The sequence below is a fragment of the Schistocerca gregaria genome, chromosome 3 (genome assembly GCF_023897955.1).
Source record: "Schistocerca gregaria isolate iqSchGreg1 chromosome 3, iqSchGreg1.2, whole genome shotgun sequence".
Taxonomy (NCBI): Eukaryota; Metazoa; Arthropoda; class Insecta; order Orthoptera; family Acrididae; genus Schistocerca; species Schistocerca gregaria.
The window spans coordinates 149,788,740-149,808,262 of record NC_064922.1 but is presented as its reverse complement, the minus strand read 5'-3'; the positions used below and the strand labels follow the sequence as shown (position 1 = coordinate 149,808,262).

The window sequence follows — 19,523 nt, the reverse complement described above, 5'->3', positions numbered from 1 at the left end:
ATATTATTCGTATGTACACTCAATTCTTAACTATGGCATTCTTTTTTGGCGAACAAACGCACAAAATATGAACACAGTTCTCAAACTCCAGAAAAGAGCCATAAGAATATAACCGAAAATTCTAGTCGAGCTCATTGTAAAGATCTGTTCAAAACACTATGGATTTTAACTGCTCCATGTGAATACATTTACCAGTCAGTTGCACACATCAAAAATAGCATTGGTAATTACTTCACAAACAGCTCTGTCCATGAGCATGCAACAATAGATAGACTCAACTTACATTTACCAAGAAAAAATAAATATAAAATTCAAAACAGCATGTTCTACCTAGGAATAAAACTGTACAATAAATTACCCAAAGAGATGAAAGACATTGCAAATATACACTGATTAAAAAAGGCAGCTAAGAAGTGCCTGTTATGCAATACATTTTATACATTGAAGGATTACTTAGATAAAACAGAGTAGGGATTTGATAAAAATGTTATACAAATAAACAATAATAATAATGGTTATTTTAAATTGATGTAAATGTGTAAACACTTTGACGTGTCCTCTATCCTTGTACAAAGAGATCTACAGATGATTAAAGCTACTACTACTACTGCTACTGCTACTACTACTACTACTACTACTACTACTACTACTAAAAGTAAGAGAGGATTTGACTTGAAAAAAGAATGAGTCACACCAGCTCAGAGCCTTGGGTTCGCCACCCCCAAATTGCAAAAAGAGCTTGCAGCCTCCTGAGGAAGTTTCATCAGGATGTTTTGAGGTTGTCATCATGTGAAATAGCATCTGTTCTTATTGTCCTCATAAAATTGTTATGCCTGTCACTACATGTTTCATCACAATTCTTAGCCTTGAAAGAATAAACATGGAGATTGTGTTTATGTCGTACCTTCTGCTTTGAAAATGGACCTCTTCATGGTTTGACATGTTTCCTAGCCTTAAAGGGGAATCAAAAATGTAAATTAGCATTCCAAATTAATAAAGAAGGAGAAAAGTGCCATTAGATGGCGGTCGCGCGCCTATTGTCGCCCACAATACGGGCGGCGCAGCACGATGAAACTGCAACGCTCCGTGGCGAGTTCGGCGTGAAGCGGATAGTATAAATTAAAAAAATAAAACATGGACCACCAATAATTTGTACGGAGCAGGGCCTCTATCCGCCTGTTGTAGGTCGGACAACAACGTCACTGTTAGTGGACGGCGGTCCGAATCATTCTTTGCGTCACTAGTGTGGAAACTGCGGCAGGATACAACTGAAATTATAGGCGCAGCGATCTCAGGAACGTGGTGCGATATACGCGGTTTGAAATTAATGACTGAAAATAAGAAGTGTTCGGCCATATACGTCCACTAACAATGGGTCGTCAGCGCCTCTTTTCCAGCCGTGATCGTCTGAAAAACATAAATAATACAATATTAATAACAAACTGACATGGAGGGTTGAAATTTAGAAATGAAAATCATACTACAGTTAACATTTACTATATTATAAGCACTTAAGGGAAATTTTAACATAGATCATACACAGAGTCATGACAATGTGTCCATTCCTAATCAGAGTGGGAACAACAGAACAAAAGCCAGTGGACACTAGACAAAAGAATTAGACATAAAAATGACTAACGAAATTAAACAGAGGTTGTACATCAGCAGATACATCGATAAGTACACACAGATGAAAGTATAAGAAAGGATGTAATATGGAATCTCTGACTCCGTAAATGTTGGAAATGATTTTAAAAGCAAAGTAAATACTACTAATTAAAAAGCGATACTACAGGTTATAGTGCAATGGAGTCATTGTATGTATGTTTTGGTTTGCTTTGGTAGCTATACTCATTATTCAGGGTACCATACAATATTTTTGAACAATATCTGTCAGATATTTAATATCCATACAACACAAACAATCAGTCAAATCCTATCATGATTGTTCTCATTTCCTACGATAACTGGATTGCAGTATGGACCATATGCTAAATTACTCTGTTCATATTTTACTGGTACACAGTGGCTAATCATTACATGATGAATCTGAATAAGAAAAATGGACATCATTTCGATATTGCTGGCTACTAAAGTAAATTGAAATTGGCGTCCTTTTGTTCCTCTACACTGTAAGTTAAGTGCCCGTCAACATATAGTCTTGTGTCTTACATATTGCACACTGTATTCTGTAGGATAGTAGCATGATCCTAACTGCTCTTACTAACAAGATAGGACAGAAGAAGAGAAGTGATTCCAGAAAATGAACATGAAGTCACTAGCTGGGATAAGGCACCATATGCCACATGGTGTATCTATGAAAGTACCACAGATCCCCTACCTGTTAAATTTCATTGCAAAATTACTGAAAAGTGTTTCTGAGTAGATTTTCAGTCCCAGATTTTGCCTTGACTATACAGTGCACAGAATGTTGTGTCAACTCCTCAAAACACTTTTTTTTTTAATTTGTATTTCATTATGATATAAGAATTCAAAACAAAGTTCAAATATTCTATGATAACAGAGATTAGAATAAATTTCTTTATATTAGTTACTTCATTTTCACTTGGTAAAAGTACTTACCGTAGGGTTTGCTAAGATATACAGTATGATCTTGATAGCGTAGTGTAAGATGCATATGAAATACATAAACATCAAACAAGCCCCAATCTATGGCAAGTAATAGCATACGCAAATGTTCAAATATTCACTTTTCATACCCCACTCTATGAATAGACAAAAATATAGGCAAATATGCAAATGTTCACACAAAAAAAAATTAAATGTAAACTACAAAAAAATATTTTACTGTATTAGCTTCAAATGTGTTAAGTTATCCAATTTTTCACTTCTCAGTGTTTGAATTTACAGAAAACAGTGGATATTAATTGCACTTCTTATGAGTTGTAATTTTCTTTCACTTAGTATTTTCATTACTACTAGGTCAAAATATTCATAGTGTGGCATGACAAGGTGTACAACACCGATTTGTCTGTGTGGCATAGAGTATAAATTCTTCAGCATAAGTTTACTACTTGGTGGCTGTTCATTTGGTTTTGTAGTACTTTCACTAACTGGGTAATTACTTTTGCAAATATCCCTCAAATCTGACTGCCAGCTACTAGTTTCAACACACACACTCCGTTCTTCCACTACTTGTACACATTCATGATTGAATTACTGTTGGGTATCTGTTCCAAATTTTCAAAACAACTTTCCTTCTCGAAATTCACATTTTGCAAATTTAATTTATGATTTTAAGCCTTTGGTCACTATAGCTACATCTGTTATTATAGTCACCACATTCACACACAATATCACTAACATCTACTGGCAAGATTAAACTATCATGTAGTTTTCCACTTATTTCAAAATTATAACTCAAGCTTACATCAGAGTTTCCAGAATGATTCTGTCCAATTCTGTGAGCAATATAGTATCATCAATCTCATCATCATCATCATCATCACCATCATCATCAGAAACATTATCATCACACTTACTGTTATTCTCAACACTATATTTATTTCTATTTTCACTCGCTTCTTCAAATACAAAAACAATTTCAACACTATGATCATTCTGTTCTACCACATCATATTGTTCCTGTTTATTTCTTACTGAAATTTTATCTGGTATAACACTGTCATCTTCACTTTCACTTTTAAGTACATGATCATCTGCTTCCACACATACAACACCAGTATAAGTTCTTTCACTCATTTCAAAATCACTCAACATTTTCACGAAACCATACTCATCAGATCTCTTCTCATCACTATCAGTAACTACTACTACATTACTACTATCAACGAAATTTGTCAAAATGTTTTCCTCTGTTTTAAATTGAGATTTTCTTTTCCTTCTTTGTTCATCTTTGTCTTCAGATAGAAAATTCTATCAAAATTCGCTAACAAAATTTATTCTGTTCACTTCAGGTTGTCTTTTGGATACATAGTTTTGGTATGCCCTGTTTGTTCTATCCCTTCGCCTTCTGAAATCATCACAATGTGCTTAATTATAATTACCATTTCTGTTTGCTTGACTTTGCCAGTCTCCAAAAGATGTAGGTCTTACTTTCCCAGAACATTCTTTCTGTTATCAAAATTGTTTCCATTATTTCCTTGACCTTGTCCCCACTGCCTACTTCTTGGTTCAAAATTTCTGTTCTCTAGTCTCTGCCTTCATTTCTTTCACCATCTCTTCTGTCATAATTTCAGAATCTATTATTCTCTTGGTATTCTCCCCTATAGTTTTCATTTCTAAAATTAACCCCTCCTCTCCCTGTGTTCGAAATGATCGTTGAAAGCTCTGTTGTTTCTATTTCTACTGTCACCTTGCCTTTCATTTCTTTCCCAGACTAAGTCTAATTAGTCTATATATCTTAAAAATTCCTCAATACTGTCTTCAGGATCATAGACCAGATTCCACTGTACTCTATGTGGCAGACGTATTTGAGTGTATCTATTTGAATCATCTCATCTAATGGTTCATCTAAATGCACTAATGTTTTAGCTGTTGTTCACAAAAAATTTTCATATGACCACTACCTTCCTTGAAATCTCGACCATTTAAGAATTCGACTTGATTCTGGCTTGTCTAGTTTTTGACCAGAATTTGTTCATAAAAGCACTTGCAACTTCAGAAAAAAAACATATCAGGTTTGATTGTCTGGTTAGCCCATGAGACAGCCTCAGCATACAAAAATTTTGTAATTAATTTTATTTTTAAATTGTCACTCATTTTACTTTCAAAATTGTCTTTAATTTGAAAGATAAAGTCGACAGGATGTATATTCCCTTCCCCTGAATAGGATTTGATATTGTCATTGTTCCAAAAGTGATTGTAGTTGCCGAAGGATTATGTAGTAACAGTGTCCTCAGTTACCTGAATTTTTGAACTGAAATTTGAAATGCGCCCTAAACATGTACCCACGTTTTCTTTTAGTTCAGTAAAATTGTCATTCTCAATTTTGACAAAGTTTTGTATGCTTTTATCGGTTCAGTACATTTTTCCACCATGTCTTTGCTAAACATTTTTAATTGTTGAAATTCTGCGGTTGCAAATTTTTCGAAACTATCGTCTTTTCTTTCTACAGAAGCTAACCTTTCTTGAAAATTCTGCTGATCTAGTTTTAAAGTAGAAAATTTCCCCCTCTATAACTGACACGTTTTTGGTATTTTTGTCTACTTTTACCCAACATTTTTCTAAGCTGTCTTTTGTTTCACGAATTTGCTTCCCATGTCCATCTAATTTCTTTTCAATAGAGTCAAATTTTTGATCGAGAAAGATTTTATGTTCATCAATCGACTTTTTCTGTTCCTCCATTAGTTGGACTAATCTATCCGAAACAGACACACTTGACTCAAACCTGCAAAAAGGTGAACATACATTACTGTGATAACTATTCTCTCCTGTTTCATTGTCCTGATTAACTACATCATTTATTTCCTGGTTTGATGTGCAAGTACTTGTATTATTATCAGCAGCATGTACACTGAACTGAATATTCACGTTAACCTCCCTATCGCTGTTAACATCCCTATTGTCGTTAATCTCACAATGCAGGTGAGAAAATTTTCAGCAAGTAAAAATTCAAATAAATTTTGCACTCACAGTATTTTTTTCTTCCTAGCACGTTTCTGGCGTTTTACATCATTAATTTCTTCTTTGTAGTGCTGTTAATTTTCCTTGTGATACAATAGTCACAAAAGGACTTCCGCAATACTTTAACGAATAAATTCTGAAACAAAATACAAGATTAATTTACAGAATTACACTGCATCCCAGCTCCATACACCACTTGAAACGTTTCTTGTTTCTAGTTAAAATTAAAATCAGGTTTGTCCTCATCCATAGTATCTGTCCCAGCCATAGTCATGGATCCATAGACAACAACTGTAAACAGACTTTTAAGTCAAATGTATATTTAATCAAGTATTAAGTTTCAGAATATTGTTTATTGTAATTTTTGAAAAATTCAACCTTCTTTACAAAAACTAAAATAATTTCTAACATACTTACAATAGTGAAAATGAATCTTGCTTAACAAGCTACATGCTTTCCATCCAAAATCACACAGTGTACTGCGCTATTATGCCAACATGGCTGTCACTGTATATATGTTCTTTAACAATCCACTTTATTTGTGTAAATAGTTTTTCAATAAAGTAACAAAGAAAACTCATCTCTCAGAATTAGTACAACATTTCATTAATTATATTGACTCTAATATATTAAACATATGACTAAATTTTGGCGTGTGTAATAACTTAAGCATGTACAAACACTTAGGTATCGAGGGTTAACAATACTTTGATTATATTTATTGACTACAGAAGATTCATGCTTTGGGGAATATTCCTACCAATTACAGGACCTACGCCCTTCAATACAATTATAATGTAGTAACTGGCATTTTTGTATCCATTCCACAAGTACATGTTTACCTTCACCACTATAGTATTTACATCAGAAATTTCTGTTTATGGTCGAAAAGTGGCACCACGCAGTGGTAACGACCATAGCGAGCAGATCAGTGTCACCACGCCAGGGCAAGTCTCTTGTTACAGGTGACATGGACAGACGCAAGGTTTTAGTGAAAAAAATGCGCCTTGGGGTGATATAAATATATCTGAATTTTGAAGCAGAATCATTCTCGTCACTGGAGTCCAGCACCACCACCACAATGTAAGCACCACGCCTACGAGGAAGATGACTGGATATCACTGGTAGCAGCCACGAGTAGGAAATCGGATTTTTCCTGCTGCCGCCTCACACCTAGTTCCTCATGGGACTTAGAGCCACAGCACCGCCAATTTATCACCCACACCTGCTGTTCCCAGCACTGAGTTCCCTCTCATCTGGGCCTTAGTACCACAGCACTGCCCACCACCCAAACCCTGCAAGAGCAAATACTGCACACAGCAGTCTGTACACATCATCACGATGGTCACATGTGGGGCCAAAGGGCTGTCCTAGGCGTCCTCATCGATGGAACAATAGTGAACTGCTGACATTGCTACCATAGCCTACAGAGACCACTCATCGCCCATGGGCCTACCGTCAGCATTGCTAGGCTCCTACGCAGCATCCTCTCCCGAGGGCAGAAACAGGTGCTTGTAAGTCAGTGCCAGCCAGGGTCAACAAAGTGAGACGTGTTTTGCCTCACCGACACACGATGAAAACTGATTGAATAAAAGCCTTCTTCATTGTCAGCAGAGTTTTCACTCTTTCCCGACCGCCATTCGCCCCACTGAGTGCAGCTGCACCGATTAGAGTGGTGTTAGCAGAGTGGTGTACCATCGCCCCTCCCCCCCCCCCCCCCACCACCACCACAGCACAATGTATGAGACACATCCTACAATTATAATATTGTCATTTGGGGTTAGTGAGACTATTATGTTCTTTTGTGGTGACAATCATGTTGTCAGTGATTAAGGGGCATGATAATATTATGGCTACTTTTGTATAACTGGAGGAACCAGCGGACTTATCACAGTCTAAGGGGAGATCTAGAGAGGAGTGGTTAGTACTCCTGTGTTGTACAAAGTGCAATTTGCTTCAACATCCTGCCCCTTGTGCTGAGTCTGTAGAAGTTGCTTGCTTTATGTGTAATCATTTTGGGGACATCGCTAGACAATGTAGAGTGTCCAGGTAGCTTACGATAAGGCAAAGTAAGTGGGTTGCTAGTACAGGTAGCCACATAGTGTGGATTATTATTTCTGTATTGTTTTGGGATATTAATTCTGAGTCGTGAAAATGAATAAGCAGTGGCAAAATCAGGGAGACCAGATGTTACCATTGACGATGCTATACAGCCATTGATGAATCAGCTATCTCAATTAAGGACAGACAAAGCGATTTCAGGCAATGAATGGGGGAGAAAAAGTAGGAAAAACAGGTGTTAAAAGTCACAGACTCGGGGAGTGGATCTGGCCGTGGGTAATCTTGTTTCCCTTTTATGGTAAGTCGTCTGAAGATAGTGTTTGTGGAGGAACTCAGGCCATTGGTCAACATAGGGAGTTGGTCAAATAGGAAATTATTACAGATAGCAAGGTTACATTTAATAGGAGAAACGAAGTTGTTATGGCGCACAGAGGCGCTCCACAGAGGCTTTGATCTTCTCATGCAAGGATTAGAACAAAGGAATAGGTACCAGAACAGTTTAATGCGTTTTCCAAAGGGCATAATGAAGCAGTAGAAGACTTTGCGAATAGAATTAGGAAACTGGATGTAGATACTTATGAGTTTGTGCAGAGTGAGGAGATAAATAAAGCATTGCTACAGGAAGCGGAGCAACAGGAGCTTGATGCATTACTGAGAGGCTTGGCACTAATGATGTCTAGGAGGTGCACACTGTGGCACCTAAAGATTTCTGTGCAACACTTAGATTAGTGCTTAAGTATGGCATAATCTATGCGTCAACAGGTAAGAGTGATCGAAAAAAAAGTTTGCATCAAATGTAAAATGTCTTAATTGTGGATGTGTGGGATATGTACAGAGGCAGAGCTACCAGCCATGGAGAGGTAATAAGGATAGTGTGGATTTCCAACAATTTAATGGAAGTGATATTGTAGGTGGTATGGATCAACAACAGGCGTGGAGGGGTAGCAGGAGAGATGGTCTTGGTGGTAAGAAGTGCCCTTTAAACTCAAGAGGGAACGCCTAAGCCACTGTAAGGAACTCCCAGTAAAGATAAATACAGTGAAAACGAATGCAGAGGCGGAATGTGCCATATTAGGTGTGATGTTTGGTAGGTAATATGTACATACTTATGGGTTAATGCAGAGTGAGGAGATAAATAAAGCCTTGCTATGGGAAGCAGAGCAACAGGAGTGCTGTTGGACACAGACCTTTGTCAGAAGCCTCAAGAGGATTCGTAGAGAGGAGACGTTGAAACCCACTAGGTTACAAGTCACATGGAGAAGTAGGTAATGATATATGGCGCTTGGGGTCACTAATGACGAATTTTTCGTTTGAAATGGCCAAGTTTAGGCAATGTGGGGAAGTGGTGTCTCACATGACTGAAGGATTAGACTTTTATCATCTACATCATGCCAAAATTGACCTTCAATAATGTATAGTGGGTGTTAGTGGGAAAACATTTCTGTTATGGAGGGCTCTTGTCTCTTGTCAATGTTGATTTGTTATGAAGAGCATCTAGTGCAGTGTTTTGCAACCTTTTTGAATACGCCACCCCTTTCCAAATAAAAATATTCTGGCGACCCCAGAACCATAATAAAAGTGTGTCAGCGATTTCAAAGACAACCTTTTTAATTTTCTTTCTATTGATACTATAGTAATCGAGAAATCAAGTGCAATATGAAAAGATGTCGCAGTGCTCTGAGGGCACAGATATAATTATATTCTTTGCTGCAGTAGAGGAGTGGGGGGGGGGGGGGGGGAGCAGGGGCCAGTGGGGAGCATTGTCGCACGTTTTCGGTCACTACAATCAGTTGTCCCAGTAAGCCAGCAAGTACGGACGTGATTACTGTCTTCGTGCTTCGCTCTGAGCGAGCATAAAATGGACAACTTTCTTAAAAGATCTGCGCAGCCCTCCACTTCTGGTACAAGTGGCAGAGGCGGAGGCGAATCAAAATCGAAAAAAATAGACTTTATGACGAAAGTTATCTGAGGTATGGTTTCACTGTCATAAACAATAAACCTCAATGTGTAATTTTCGGCGAAGTATTGCCACGTGAGAGTATGAATTCATCGAAGCTTCTACATCACCTCTCAACTAAACATTCCAAGGAAGCTGATAAACCGTCGGATTCCTTCGAAAGAAAACTGATAACACTTAACCAGCAACAAACTACTATGGTTCAGGCAATAAAATAGTAACGTTATTTGTTGATTTAAAATTGTATTAATGTTTCTGATTTTTATTCGTTTTTCTGATTTAACAATACTTTTTATCTGATTTTAGGTATCCAGTGTCAACAAGGAAGCGTTACTAGCTAGATACCGAGTCGCATTCCGAGTCCATAAAGCAGGGAAGTCGCATACAGATGCGAAGAATCGTATTTTGCCAGCAGCCCTGGACATGGTTGAAATTATGTTAGGTAAGCAAGAGGAAAAAAAGCTAAAAATCATACCACTTTCTGATAACACCATTGAATGCAGAATAAACGATATGTCCAGTGACATTCGAGAACAGTTAGTCGAAAAATTAAAGAAGAGCCCACATTTTGCTTTGCAGTTTGATGAATGTACTGATGTTTCAGATTGTGCTCAACTTCTATATTTGTGCGCTTTGAAGCAGATGAAAGTATCATGCAAAACATTTTATTTTACAAAGCACTCCCTGCAAATACTAATGGTTAGTGTCAGTATGACATGTTTGTAGATTGGTGCTAAAACTATGACTGGCAGTAAAAGTGGGCTCGTCACTAAATTAAAATCAATAATGCCAAATTTTTCGTGGACTCTCTGCTTTCTTCATCGACAAGCTCTGGCAGCCACGATTTTAACTTCAGATTTAAATGATGTGCTTCAAGAGGTATTTAAGTTGTAAACCCTGTTAAAAGTAAAGTATTGTAAACTCGACTGTTTAGGATCATTTGTGAAGACATGGGTTCTCTCCATCAAAATCTCCTTTATCACACAGAGGTCAGGTGGTTTTCCAAAGGAAAGGTATTGCCACGAGTTCTGGAACTGAAAGGTGAATTGCTAATATTTCTTACTAGATTCTAAATCTGGATATGCAAATTACTTTTGTGACTCTGTTTGGCTCTTAAAATTAGCATTTCTCGCCGATCTTTTTAACCACCTAAATATTTTAAACAAGAGCCTCCAAGGGAAAGAAAAACGTTATAACAGCTAAGGATACAATCAAAGGATTCCTCGCAAAACTTATTTTGTGGTCAACGTTTTTACAAAAGATGATGTTTGTGTCTTCCCCTTGTATTCAGACGATTGTCGAATAAATTGCAATGGACCATTCGGTGGTACTAAGTTCTCACATTCCTTGCATGATACAGAGCTTGCATAATTTGGAAGAGAAACTGTTACTTTCCAGAGATGAAATTTGGCGCTGACAACGGTCATAGATGAATGCTAAATCTTTTTTTAGATATGTTGATCTGAGCACGATGACGAAAAAAATATTTATAGATTTACCAACTGACAGGATGCTAAAAATGGAATTTAGTTCACAAAATACTGACATCTCCTGGATGAAGAGAAAAGAAGACTATCCACAGCTGGCAAAGGAAGCTTTGGAATTATTAGTGCCATTCGCCACTTCCTACCTTGGTGAATTAGCGTTGGTGAATATTAAAACTAAGAAGAGAAATAGGCTTTAACTAGAATATGATTTGGTGATTTGTGTCTCAAAAATAGAACCATGATTTGACAAATTATTAATAAATAAACATGCACAGCCTTCTCATTGAAACTGTTGTATTTTTATTGTAGTATAGGACCTATAAGGCTTGCTTACTTTCATCTGGCTAAGTGGCACCCATGGCAGATATCGCTGGTGTCACACTATGTATAAAAACTGTTCAAACCAATAAAATCTTAATAAGTGTCAAGTATGCTTTTTAATAATACAAATGAGAGACATTAGTCATCAGGCATAAAATTGCAGTTGTGCCGATAAAGCGTTGTGCATTTGCGTATAATCGGTGGATTGTACCATTATTGTTATCGAATTTACTCTTGGCGGTATGGCTTATGCTCCACAGTAAAGAAATGACAATGAAACAACAGAAAATGCGGAGGAAAAAAGAGTGTAATGTTTTACGACAGTGTTATTATTATTATTATTACGACGAACAAAGTACATTAGACGCTCCGACAAAGGCAACGCCGTCGACAATGCAGTATTCAGCTGTACTGTTAGCGACACTCCTCCTCCTATTGTAACCGATACCTCTGCTCGGGTGTTACTAGTGGTTAAGAATGAGGGTGATCTCCAGCAATGACAGAGCAGTGTAGTCATCATATGCCTGATTCACAAGGTTATAATGGGTAGGAGCACATGCCGCATGCAATTGTTAAGACGTAAAGGGCAAAAACAAGTGACCAAACCAGAATGGTATTTTCAGAGAGAGTGTTTGCATTGGATATACTCAGTATACACCTCCATAGTAGTTGTCGATAGTTGCTATGGGCAAGGGAAACTCGTGGGATTGAGATTCTTGGAGTTACAAACCAGAGGATTGTTGACCACTGGGACTACAGATGATATTATGGGATTGAAATTTCATTTATCAGCTACTATGATGGGAATTACTCTGTTGACTGTAACACAGCCACGGCTGTATTGGTCATACAAACCTCTAGAGGTGTGTCCTTATCGACCCCTGCAAACCAGGCCTGGACCATGCATTAAGTTGGAGAAGATGTTAATCAGTGAAGAGCAATTGTTGCAACATGTGGAACAATATCTGGATAGTCGATGTCAAGTAACTGTAACCTTGAGTGTCACAGTTCCCATCGCCATAGAAACTTTCATTTTGCTCTACCTAGATCCTATGTATTTGAAACGATGAGCCATGCAGAAGCCCAAGCCAGGGGTAATCCAGGTTCCTGTATATTGGATTCCCCAAGCGAGAGATGAAAAATAAATTTACGATGTTGAAGATTAATGTAGGAATCGTATAGTAGTTAAGAATAGCCACTCTAGAAATATGTACTTGTTTTATAGATTAATGGTAAACGTAATTTCAGTAGAGAACTATGCCAAAGCAAGACTCAAGGTTCTGGGCCTTCTCCATTGAGGGGTGAAGTGGAGTGTCGCCACACAGTCTTTTAGCAAAGTAAGAAGTCTTTAGCAAAGTAAGAAGAAGTAGTGAGAAAGCCATAATGAGTATTGCATTAGCAGGTACAGACCAGTATCCATAGTGTGACATCAGAATAACATACACAGAAGGGAACTGAAGGACGAGGCTAGCTGCACTCTGTGGAAAATGGCATTGCACAACAGTAATGACCATAGCAGACAGGTCAATGTCACCGTACCAAGGCAATTCTCTTGTTATGGGCGAAATGACTAGGTGGCATTTCCACAGAGCGATATAAATAGGTATGAAATTTGAGGCATAAGAATATCCATTGTCAGAGTCCAGACGCGCCAACACAACATCAGGGCCACACCATACAGCAAGACAACTGGACATCGCCAGCAGCAGTCATGGGTTTGATACTGGGCTGCCCCTGCCATTGCCAACACTAAGTTCATCCTGGGGGTTGGCGCCACATCACTGTCAACCTGTAATGACCAGCACAGTATCCCCTTCCTAGGAGTTAGTACTATAGCGGCAGCCGCCATCCAACTCATGCTAGGGAGCAACAGGTCGAATTCCACACAGCAGGTTCTGCACACTGTCGCAGCAGCCACATGTGGAGCTGAGGTGCCATCCCAAGCACCATCATCGATGGAACCTTAGGTTTGCTGTCAGCATTGTGGGGTGCTTACACAGCATCCACTTACCAGGGCTGAAGCTGCTACCTGTGTTCAGCACCAGCCAGAGTCAACAGAGGAAGGTGTAGTTTCCATCCCAAGCCATGACGAAGTATGTACCAAGATTGAATAAAAGCCTTCGTCATTGTCAGCAGTGTTTCCACTGGACACTCCAGCCCGTCATCATCGCCACTCACTCCTCCGAGTGCAACTGCACTCTTCACATGGCGCTTTGTGTCAAAAAGAAACGCCATGCAAAGCAGAATTACATATTCCCTTCATGACAAGATGAAATAATATTGAATATCAATTCTGTCAAAAGCTGCTGACGCAGAGTTCGCCATTAAATGTGAGAAAATACAGAAACTGGATGCAAACAAAATAAAGTTGAATAAAAGCTGTATACTAACAATAATTGAGCGGTGCACAAGGGTTCGTAAGCAGTAACTTATATGCATAAACCCGCAGAGCACCATGCGTTGAACAAGAATCTGTCTCATATGAAACAAAGAAACAAGTACGCAATCTTATACACCACCCAATACTACGGACGCGAGCAGAAATCAAGCAGAATTCGCCCAACGGATTTACAATGCAATTCAGAGTGCAAGACATACCAGAAGTTGTAATAAGAAACACAATGCGATGAAACCCACTTGTTTACTAGGAAACTCAACCAAATTTTAAGACTTTCAATCACCCAATATAAAAAACGAGACGATGTATAAGTGTCCCCTCCTTGTCCAATGCTTCTCTCTGAGCAGAATGTGACCCACACCGGCACATTTGAGTGGTTTTACTCAAACCTCCAACTCCAACTTACATGTTTGTGGAGATCTCAATCTGCGCAAATGTTCTCTCCACACCCTACAATACGTCTGCACAGACCTCATGTACACACATATTTGTGCAAGCACATCGTTGTGTTGAACAGGCCTTTAGTCGATAGATCGATACTGTATTTGTGTACTGCTATTGTGATACACTGTTGAAATACTGTTGTGGTTAGTGTATTGTTTCTTGTGTAGCGTAAAGTAAACAAACATACGAGTATGTGTGTACGCAGAGCAGTTGTTAGAGTTTAATGTGACGTGAATTATGAACTGCGCAACTGATTTTGACACCTCAGAATTTGTAGACCCAAATATATATTGCTACCTAGATATTTTCGTTATGCCATTCGTGTTTCTTATATTCAGGATGTTAAATGAGTAGCGATCCACTCACAAAACAGTGAAGGTAATTACATACATTGTATACTTGCTGTAGTATTAAAGTGCTTGAGAGTATTAGGATTGTTCGAAACATTTCTTCTGTGTGGTGGCTTAATTATCACTGTGCAATGTTTTAGTTGAAGTGTCGTATGGCAGATTTTCATAGTTTGTGGTAATATTTATATGAATTTTCTCTGTAGTTTTATAATATTGTTTACAAATTAGATTAGGTGATGTCCTACATGTGGTACTTGCCCTTCTAAAACGTATGCTTTGGATACAGTTGTCGAAGTACTCTGTGTACTATATTTCACTGATGTCCTCTTAGGGTAACATTTTGTGTTAATCCATAATTTAGAGAAATGTGTTACACTCATGAAAAGAATCAAGAAATAGGCTAGTAGAAACGCCAAAAATAGAGGATACATTCACTCCATTGACATACCCAACTGTGTGTGTGTGTGTGTGTGTGTGTGTGTGTGTGTGTGTGTGTGTGTGCGCGCGCGCGCGCGCGCTTCTTCATCTCCCAGTACCTACTGCAACCTACATCCTTCTGAATCTGTTTAGTGTATTCATCTCTTGGTCTCTTTACCCTCCACACTTCCCTCCAATACTAAATTGGTGATCTCTTGATGCCTCAACACATGTCCTACCAACCGATCCCTTCTTCTGGTCAAGTTGTGCCACAAACTTCTCTTCTCCCCAATCCTATTCAATACTTCCTCATTAGTTATGTGATCTACCCATCTGTTAGACGCATTATTAAGGCAGTCAACCGACATTCAGGAGGAGTGAAACATTGTGATTAATATATTGCTTCCCGAAATAAATTAAGGTTAACACTTGGCTGCACACTTCCTTCCGCTCAGTCTTGTCCAGTGAAAATAGACCCCCAAATTTTATGTTCTCGATTTCCCCCTCTCATGAAATGAAATGTGATGGGCAGCTCGTTTCATTTTGTGTCCAGTGGAGACATTAAAGAGTGCAGTGGCAGTTTTAAATGTTATCTACAACGTCATCGGTGAATCTGTCTTTGAAAGGAGTGAACTACTCTGATAACCTTTAGGTAAAAAAGTTTACAAAACAATAGATATGAGTTCAATGACAGATTTTTCGTTGTTTCTATTTTGATGATAACTGTAGTCTGCCATAAACATGTTGTGCAGTTGGAGCAAACAGTTTTATATGTGTGCAACTGTGGGAGACAAGTAGCTCAGTATAGGATGCATTTGTATTCAGTGTGGAAATGTGGACATATTCAACATGTGTTTGTATATGAAGTTCAGTCAGACATGTTTAACTCTTGCATGAGAAATACATTCTGCTTGTCACATAAATAAGGAGTAAGATCACATTTTACTAGAAAGTCACAAAATTACTGGTATTTTGTTCTTTGGAAAAATGTTGGCATTTTTTGTCACTATCAGCAAATTGCAAACAAAATGAGTACGCTCCACTGAAATATTAGAACACCACTACAGGAATTGAGATGGCTGGGCAATACTGAGAACTATGAAATGTAACAAACAAAATATTGAAAAACGTATCATCACATCGACATAAAAAAAAATGATATGTAAGTCATCTTGGATTGTAATCAGTGCTGGTAAAAAGAGACCAAACAAAGAAGAAAATAACAAGTCACTGAAAAGAGACAACACACTGTTTACAGATAGAAAAGTAACTATGTACATGTGTTAGAGACCTTAAAACAGGAAAGAAACTATCCTATAAAGAAAGGCACTAAGGTATCAACAAACTCATACATTATCATATTCTTGAAACTAACACAAAAGTAACAGAGGTACTGTTCAAAAACTAAAGGCCAAGATCCTTCTTCTCAAAGATCCTAGAAACATTTGATAGATTTGTCATTTATCTGGACAAACATGGTTTAGGAAGGGCAAATCTATAGAATATAGTCATCACATGGGGAAAATGTTTTAGGCATATATCTGCAGTATTTCTGGATCATTTCAAAGAAATCGGTATCATTGCCCAAGAAACAGTTCTACAAAAACTGGAAAATTATGGAGTTTGCCATTGAGAAGGGGCCATCCCGTGCCAAGTCGTCTAATATCGAGAAATGTTCCCACATGACCATCATGGATTTTGATGAAATTTTGTAGGAACATTTACACATGCTCTCAATGAACACTAGTAAAGTTTCAGTTTCAGAAATTCAATACTTTCGGAGATACAGTCACTTGTTTAAGACCATAGCACAGCTTTCTATAGTGCGTCCTTGAATTTTCTGCAGCTTTGAGATGAGATATCTCTATAAGGATTTGCATGAAAGAAACAAAACTTGGCCATCTTATACAACTTTTAGAGCTATTTAAAGTAAAATATTAAGAAAAGGATTTCTGAGCTATTATCATATAGATAATTTGAAGCAAAGTTGGGGGAAAAATAGCTATTTTAAAAAAAATGCGAACTTTAGTTTTTTTATATCTCCAAAAGTAATTGTGGGATGTACATGAAACTTTGCACACCATAACTCACCAAAACAAGGTCTTAGAATATAAAATTTCATTATCCTATTGTTTTCCATTATTTCACAGATCTAGGGTAAAGTTGACAATTTTTCAAAAAGTGCTAAAAATGGGTATTTTTACTCAAATTTTTCAAAAACGTGTTTTCTCCAAACTCTTCTAAACTATGGTCATTAGAAAGAGCATATTCTAAACTATCTAGAAAAGTGGATTTGGTTTTGCAATGCAAGCATATAAGACCCTAAAAAGTAGCATCATCAAAGAGGCGCACTGGAAGTTTGAACACATTTTTCTGGCACTCAAATTATACCTGAAACCTTTTATTATACCTAATAAATGTTTATTAGTGCCTTGAATAATTGAAATAAAAAAATCAGGTAAATAGGCAATGAGACTGCCAGAAAAACTTGAAAACGATAAGTAGCCCTTCTGCTTTTATTGTAAGTGTTCGTCTCCATAAAACTCTTCTCATTTGCAAAAAAAAAAAAAAAAAAATTATATATATATATATATATATATATATATATATATATATATATATATATATATATATATATATATATATATATTTTGTGCTTCTCAAAATTGTAAATATTTACAAGTGGAAATGAAGACTGATTTTTGGATTCAATTGTCAAAAGCATTTTTCCAAAAAAGAATCGTTTTGCTTGAATCATGCATCAATTTATGTAAATTTTCCAATAAATATTGCAGAGATTTTAATACCTAGGTGTTGTAACCTGTGAATTTTTGTCTTAAAGTTATTAGGGAAACATGTGAAATTGGTTGGTTAAACATCTAAGAGTTTTAATTTTGTATTTAATCACACTTAAATGTAGCCTACTACCTTGGTAAATACATAACCACTAGTTTCACAGAGAAAATTCACAAGATTCACTGTTTATAGAAAATATAATGGCAACAATTACTTTAACAATCAGATTGTTTCATTATTAGGTCTAATAGTGGTGTGATGCCAGCCACTTAATGGACAAATTCTTACTCCCCTAGATCTATTTCACTTCTGCTCTGAAAACATTAATGGAAGTAAAGATGAAATTGAAAAGAATATTGTGTCACAAGAAGAGAGGTTTAAACTTGGACAAACTGTAGCAGGCACTAGAGCAAATCATTACTTTTCACCTATTGATGAACAACAATTCAGGCCAGCAGAGTTTCAAATCATTGTTCATCTTTTCTAGCTAAAATGGGTCACAGTAATGTCTGCTCTCCAACCAGGACAATATGTTGCATGCATCTATGAAAACGTGTGGTGGATTGGGAATATCTGTGAGGCCTCCACAGAGCAAAGGGATGCATTAATAAACTTTATGCACCCACATGGTCCAGCAAATTCATTTTATTGGCCACCAAGAAGTGATAAGTGCCGGGTTCTGGAACACCACATTATTGCAGTCATTCCAGCTCCATCAGTAAATTCGTCTGGCTGGCAATACACCATTCCTCTTGATATTCATCAGAAAATTAATGTAGCATATCAAAAATTGAAATAGGTTAGAGGAAACAACCTAAGGAACCCAAGAGTGCCTTCTAATTTTACACAGGGCACTTAAATAATTTTACTATCAGGTTTGGAAACCTGTGTAAAGAAACTCTTTATCAGGCTTGGGATCCTGTGGTAAAGAAACCCATCCGTGGCTGTTGTTAATAAACTATCGGGTGTGGCCCCTATTGGCAATGGGAATGATGGTTTTCTCAGGTGAAATGAAACTAGCAGTGGTTAAGTCACCATGGACCATAGCAACTCATTTATACACTTCTTTTACATCAGTAAGCTGGTGTTTTCATTAAACAGGCAACTAATAATTAGATGATTATGAAAAAAATTTTACGGTTTACATTCACTCTTAATAATAATTGTGTGTGTGTGTGTGTGTGTGTGTGTGTGTGTGTGTGTGTGTGTGTGTGTGTGCGCGCGAGAGAGAGAGAGAGAGAGAGAGAGAGAGAGGGGGGGGAGGTAACAATTAAGAAATAACATTGTTTCTATTTTTATTCTTTTGCTATTCGCACTTAAGGTAGGTCCTATTCATCAGGACTTCTTATTTCACTTACCCCAGACATTAATAAACATGTATAAGGCAAAATAAAAGATTTCAGGTATAATTTGAATGCCAGAAAAATGTGTGCAAACTTCCAGTGCACCTCTTTGATGATGCTACTTTTTAGGGTCTTATATGCTTGCATTGCAAAACCAAATCCACTTTTCTAGATAGTTTAGAATATGCTCTTTCTAATGACCATAATTTAGAAGATTTTGGAGAAAACACGTTTTTGAAAAATTTGACTAGAAATACCCATTTTTAGCACTTTTTGAAAAATTGTCAACTTTGCCCTAGATTTGTGAAATAATGGAAATCAATAGGATAATGAAATTTTATA

At 37.3% G+C, this 19,523-nt stretch overlaps 1 protein-coding gene across 2 annotated transcripts in view; it reads left to right on the top strand.

The window, feature by feature from the left end:
- Nucleotides 1–14,334: 14,334 nt before the first annotated feature.
- LOC126355218 (RNA-binding region-containing protein 3-like) overlaps nucleotides 14,335–19,523 on the top strand; it is a 50,745-nt gene continuing 45,556 nt past the window's right edge. Inside the window, exon 1 of one of the 2 annotated variants that reach the window (XM_050005475.1) lies at nucleotides 14,335–14,653. The gene's annotated coding sequence lies outside the window, so the exon portion shown is untranslated. The remainder of the gene's footprint in view (nucleotides 14,654–19,523) is intronic. The other variant, XM_050005474.1, reaches the window with a different exon arrangement.